General features: G+C 40.0%; 1 long non-coding RNA gene across 1 annotated transcript; it reads right to left on the reverse strand.

The window, feature by feature from the left end:
• Window positions 1-2,155: 2,155 nt before the first annotated feature.
• LOC121543121 lies at window positions 2,156-2,573 on the reverse strand. Its single transcript, XR_005995988.1, has 2 exons — window positions 2,519-2,573; window positions 2,156-2,262 (listed from the first exon to the last, which is right to left on the reverse strand). It is a non-coding gene; the product is annotated as an uncharacterized LOC121543121 (long non-coding RNA).
• Window positions 2,574-7,005: the final 4,432 nt, after the last annotated feature.

Raw genomic sequence — 7,005 nt, forward strand, 5'->3', positions numbered from 1 at the left:
TACTTATCGACTGCCAGAGATAGCTACACAAAGCAAAATCAAAACACTTGCTACAAACAGTATATTAATCATCAATTTTATTAGGCTCTAGCTTTCTTCTCTGTGCAAAGACAACCACAATACAAGTATATGTAATGACACGACTCACTAAATCAATTTGATTGTCAGAGAGGTTTTAACTATGAATGTTGAAGGTTCTGACCTAGCATTTTCTTTTTATGTGTTAGAATACCCAGGGTGGAATAATAACAGAGAAAGCTATTTCAATGTACTATTGCACAAGATGGCCCCATATCTTATTTTCCCCACAGTCCCCTCAAAAGACATTGTGTGATTGATATTAAAGGTTGCAAACCCCTGCAGCAGTGCTTGACTTGGACTGAAATAGGTGCCACTACTCATTTTGGGTGCAGGTACCTTTTATATTTAGGTGCAGGAGCTCTACAATACTTTTAAGCTAATATTCTATAAGAGGTGCAGGAGCTCAAGCAGTAGAACATTTGAGGTGCCGGTACTCCGCTCCGGTGAGCTCCTGCCCAAGTCAAGCACAGCCCTGCAGGAAAGGGAATTGCTTCATCCCCCACATTCCACAGCACTTACAAACCAACAGGGAAAATAAGACTTAAAAGGTCTGGCCTTCATTTCTCATAAGCGTGATAAGTCACTGACAACACATGCTAGTGTGTTGTTGAAAACTGGTAACTGAACGGCTGAATTGGTTCAATAATCTTTCATCTTCAGGTGAGTTCTGAGAGTTTGTCTGACTACTTTATCTAAAATGTTGATCATTTTAATAGTATGAAGATATTCACAGTAGGTAGATGTGATAACACCAGCCATTTTCACAAATTTAGATATGAGTCAATTACCTCAAATATGTTAGCAGTAACTATTATTAGGCTACTGGATGAGTTCACAAATACCAAACAGTTGGACATCAAGGGAAAACTATTTAAAAAAAAATCTAGATATGCAAACGAACTGAACTGTTTAAGTGACTGAGAAATCAACGAGTTAAAGTAAGCAGTCCTAGACAGGCTGTATCAGACAATTATAGAACCACACACTGATTATAGAAGGAGTCACCATCATGAGCTTTGCTCTGTCAAATGTTTCCCTCAAGTCCAGAAACACAGTGATCTGCCAGGTGGATGAGGGTGCGTTTGACTGCATTAATGTTGTGCGAACTAACTGAAGGACTCATGTGCGGGCCATGGTTTTGTGCAGTCTGTGCAATTGAGACATTATATCACGTTTGCGTTAATGTTAATGTGACAAGGTCTCTTGAAAAACAGATTGTCAATGAGACTAACCTGTATAAATAAATATATTTTTAAATACTATAGCTCAAGTCAAACTCATACCTTTACAGTATGCGTGTCAGGCAAACACACTATGTACATCACCATGACAGACTAGTTTGGGGCAAGTCATTACCTTGGAGCAGTTTTAAAGCTAATTTCCAGCAATTCTACACGTTTTAGCTTATCATGCCATTTGTCACATTTTGCCATGAGCTTAAGAGAAAATGTTGCAGTTTTAAACTGTTCAGTGAAAATCACTTTTAACAATATGAACTTTTAACTCATACCCAAATCCTATCCTAGTATTTGTGGACGAAGTATAAATAAAATGAATAACCCACCTCAAACTTGTATCCCAAACAGTAAAAAAAATTGCTTGCTATGATATCACCCTCCTGAGGAGGATGAGCTGGCCAATCAGCGGTCTCCTCGCATTAATATTTGTAATGACCGGCATATGCCCACACCTTTCCAACACAGAACATTTGCTTTAACATACTTAATTACCTGTTGTTTTTTTTTGAAGGAAAACGATTTCACTCATTGTAATTAATTAGCTATAGGTCATATTTCATAGAATTCTGGAAACACCGGACAGTTACTTTAAAAGGTCACCTTTGGGCAAAAACAGCAGCTTTAAACTGTATAACTGATCAATGCACCACCATACCCAGTCATTTAATGCTTAACAACCCCCTAAAAAAAAAAGATATTTAGCTACAGAAGTGCCATTTCTTACCAATGTAAAAACTGATCAGAGTTGTGGTTGTAAAAGGACTGCTTCTTGCTGTAACTGTTGGTTTGAGCTAGGGCTATCGTGGTGGTGTCCATTAAAACGTAGAGATGGTGGATTACAGTTCAAAGGGCTGTTGCCCGGTTTATTATTTCAGTTGAATTGTTGAAGATAATGACAAGGTTGCGGATGTAAGGATGGGACGGTTAACAATGATGTGGTGGTCTGGAAGGGAGATACAAAAGGGAAACATTGAGAACACAACATAAAAAAGGTGCAGACATGACAAAGTAGTGCCAGGTGACCATTACAGGGAATGGGGTTAATATATAACTACAACTAAGGAGGCAGCCACGACTAAACATAAAATGGGCATTAGCAAACTGAGGACATGGATATACAAAGAGATATAACATATGACAAAGTTAAGGCTGCATTTAGTATTGACTTATCTCCAACAACATAATAAATAGGCACTTACTTTGTCATATCACGCACAAGGAACATGATGGGGGCCACCCTATGGCATCACCAAGCATAAACTACACTAGTGCGCAGTGAGAAGCATGCTGCTTATATTGGGAAACAGAGGAGCGAAAAAGGGAGGAGAGGTGATTACAGGAGTGGGAACAGGTGTGTGTGTTTGACCTGTTGAAGAAGCCAAAGTGGTGATAGGATGAGGTGGTTGGTGAGAGGATGAGGGGGGGCTGTCAGTCAGGTTAGGGCCAATTCGACAAACACCAATCTTTAAGGCAGGGGTGTCAAACTCATTCCATGGAGGGCCTAGTGTCTGCTGGTTTTTTCCAAAGACCTCAACAATCAGGTGAGGGTAGTTCATTACTATTTAGTGACCTTAATTCATCAATCAAGTACAAAAAAGGATGAGCAAAAACCCTCAGACACTTGGCGCTCCGTGGAATGAGTTTGACACGTGCTCTACAGCTTCCGTCCAAAAACAAATCCTGTGAAATGACATCAACACATACTGGAGGAGTTAATGGCTAGCTACAAGTGGCTAGCTTAGCTAACGAACTACAGTTGAAGTCGGAAGTTTACATACACTTAGGTTGGAGTCATTTAAACTTGTTTTTCAACCACTCCACACATTTCTTGTTAACAAACTATAGTTTTGGCAAGTTGGTTAGGACATCTACTTTGTGCATGACACAAGTAATTTTTCCAACAACTGTTTACAGACAGATTATTTCACTTATAATTCACTGTCTCACAATTCCAGTGGGTCAGAAGTTTACATACACTAAGTTGACAGTGCCTTTAAACAGCTTGGAAAATTCCAGAAAATGATGTCATGGCTTTAGAAGCTTCTGATAGGCTAATTGACATCATTTGAATCAATTGGAGGTGTACCTGTGGATGTATTTCAAGTCCTACCTTCAAATGCAGTGCCTCTTTGCTTGACATCATGGGAAAATCAAAAGAAAAATCAGCCAAAAACATTGTAGACCTCCACCAGTCTGGTTGATCCTTGGGAGCAATTTCCAAGGTACCACGTTCATCTGTACAAACAATAGCACGCAAGTATAAACACCATGGGACCATGCAGCCGTCATACCGCTCAGGAAGGAGACGTGTTCTGTTTCCTAGAGATGAACGTACTTTGGTGTGAAAGTGCAAATCAATCCCAGAACAACAGCAAAGGACCTTGTGAAGATGCTGGATGAAACAGGTACAAAAGTATCTATATCCACAGTACAACGAGTCCTATATCGACATAACCTGAAAGGCCGCTCAGCAAGGAAGAAGCCACTGCTCCAAAACCTCCATAAAAAAGACAGACTACGGTTTGCAACTGCACATGGGGACAAAGATCGTACTTTTTGGAGAAATGTCCTCTGGTCTGGTGAAACAAAAAATAGAACTGTTTGGCCATAATGACCATCGTTATGTTTGGAGGAAAAAGGGGGTGCTTGCAAGCCGAAGAACACCATCCCAACCGTGAAGCACGGGGGTGGCAGCATCATGCTGTGGGAGTGCTTTGCTGCAGGAGGGACTGGTGCACTTCACAAAATAGATGGCATCATGAGGAAGGAAAATTATGTGGATATATTGAAGCAACATCTCAAGACATCAGTCAGGAAGTTAAAGCTTGGTCGCAAATGGGTCTTCCAAATGGACAATGACTCCAAGCATACTTCCAAAGTTGTGGCAAAATGGCTTAAGGACATCAAAGTCAAGGTATTGGAGTGGCCATCACAAAGCCCTGAGCTCAAACCTATAGAAAATGTGTGGGCAGAACTGAAAAAGCGTGTGCGAGCAAGGAGGCCTACAGACCTGACTCAGTTACACCAGCTCTGTCAGGAGGAATGGGCCAAAATTGACCCAACTTATTGTGGGAAGCTTGTGGAAGGCTACCCGAAACGTTTGACCCAAGTTAAACAATTTAAAGGCAATGCTACCAAATACTAATTGAGTGTATGTAAACTTCTGACCCACTGGGAATGTGATGAAAGAAATAAAAGCTGAAATAAATCATTCTCTCTACTATTATTCTGACATTTCACATTCTTCAAATTTTTACTAGGATTAAAGGTCAGGAATTGTGAAAAACTGAGTTGAAACGTTTTTGGCTAAGGTGTATGTAAACTTCTGACTTCAATTGTAGCTATGTCGGTCGATGCGTGCGTGATGAGAATGACACATCGATGAACCACCTTAGGCACACCCCATTTCTGTTAGACATTTTTGAAAGAGGAGGAGTTGGACTGTTTTTCATGCCCAAAGTCGACTGTTAAAGCTAATTTCCTGCAATTCTATAGAGTTTGCCATTGATTATGACGTGCATATGCAATTTTTATTTTTAATTAATTAATGGGGGGGGACGAATCAACCTGTTCTGAATAAATAAGATATTTGGCTACAGAAGTGCCATTTCTTACCAATGTAAAAACTGATCAGAATTGTTGTTGTAAAAGGACTGCTTCTTGTCCCAGCTCCATAGGCAAAATTGTCATGGGGATGGGGGGACATGGAGCAGGGACACAACATATTGTCTCATATTCTACATTACACATACAGCATGAATATCAGACTAAGGGCAACATCACATGAGAAAGGAAATATGTAAGAAGAAGTGGAAACTTTCAACTCTTTTTCATATGCAGTCTTTTGAACAATGAGGCTCATTGTGCCCATGCAGTGATAGTATTACGGGAAATGCCATTTGCTACAGAGATGGACTGATGCTTATCAGTGTAATTCCCATACAAAGACGTTTTGACAATAAGCGTGTTCTGTAGGCCTATGTCACTAGGAAGCTGTCATTATGCAAAGACAGGAGGACAAACTTAAAGGAATCATTGACAAAATGGAACCAGTGAGACCTCTATTCACTGCATTGTCTCCACTGTCATTCTATTGACGGTAGGTCCCACTGTCATTCATTCCATTTACTGTAGATCCCTGAGATGACATACAGTAGACATGATATTGAAAGCTATCTTTAGCAGATACCGTTAACAGATATTCTTTCTCTTCACGTGTTGAACTTGGGAGTTTCTTTGAAGAAAATATAGCTAATTGGCAATAAAGCAAGTATGAGGAAATGTTTACTGAAAAAATGTTATCAGTTGAATATATGATGCTATATTTATCAGAAGTTGTTTTGGCTCAGTTTTATTTGGATGTGTCTCGAAGCGGGTTTAAAATAGGTTTATAGGTTTTATAAGTTCTTTGAACATGCTTTCTGGGCACTAAACTTAGCCTTACATTTCTTCTGGCTTGTCTAAATAAACTGCTTAGCTTGCTATGAAGATGTTCATTTCCCTGTAGCTATATACTTCTGTAAGTAGACTGCTTTGACCCTGGTGGGTCCCATCGTTTTCAAACATAAATGTATAGCTGTAACAGGTATTGAGTTTCAGCGCCTAAATCTATGAGCCAATAGTCAACAGTACTTCAGCTTTACAATGTTGTTGACACTGTACATGTACTATGTGCCACAATTTAATTAAGTTCTTCTTGTCATCGGTGGTGATATGGATATTTACAAATAATGAACTAGATCCTGCTACTTAAATGCAGTCTTAACACATCTACAGAAATTCAAGTAAAAGTCCATCCTCAGGTCACAGCATAGAACACAAGATTCCCTGCATATACAGTGAGGGAAAAAAGTATTTGATCCCCTGCTGATTTTGTACGTTTGCCCACTGACAAAGAAATGATCAGTCTATAATTTTAATGGTAGGGTTATTTGAACAGTGAGAGACAGAATAACAACAAAAAAATCCAGAAAGACGCATGTCAAAAATGTTATAAATTGATTTGCATTTTAATGAGACCGAAATGGAGCTCTTTGGCATCAACTCAACTCGCCGTGTTTGGAGGAGGAGGAATGCTGCCTATGACCCCAAGAACACCATCCCAACCATCAAACAGGGAGGTGGAAACATTATGCTTTGGGGGTGTTTTTCTGCTAAGGGGACAGGACAACTTCACCGCATCAAAGGGACGATGGACGAGGCCATGTACCGTCAAATTTTGGGTGAGAACCTACTTCCCTCAGCCAGGGCATTGAAAATGGGTAGTGGATGGGTATTCCAGCATGACAATGACCCAAAACACACGGCCAAGGCAACAAGGGAGTGGCTCAAGAAGAAGCACATCAAGGTCCTGCAGTGGCCTAGCCAAATCCCTCCTGAGATGTGTGCAAACCTGGTGGCCAACTACAAGAAACGTCTGACCTCTGTGATTGCCAACAAGGGTTTTGCCACCAAGTACTAAGTCATGTTTTGCAGAGGGGTCAAATACTTATTTCCCTCATTAAAATGCAAATTAATCTTTTACATTTTTGACATGCGTTTTTCTGGATTTCTTTGTTGTTATTCAGTCTCTCACTGTTCAAATAAACCTACCATTAAAATTATAGACTGATCATGTCTTTGTCAGTGGGCAAACGTACAAAATCAGCAGGGGATCAAATACTTTTTTCCCTCACTGTATGTCACT

This window comes from Coregonus clupeaformis, chromosome 28, assembly GCF_020615455.1.
Source record: "Coregonus clupeaformis isolate EN_2021a chromosome 28, ASM2061545v1, whole genome shotgun sequence".
Classification (NCBI taxonomy): Eukaryota; Metazoa; Chordata; class Actinopteri; order Salmoniformes; family Salmonidae; genus Coregonus; species Coregonus clupeaformis.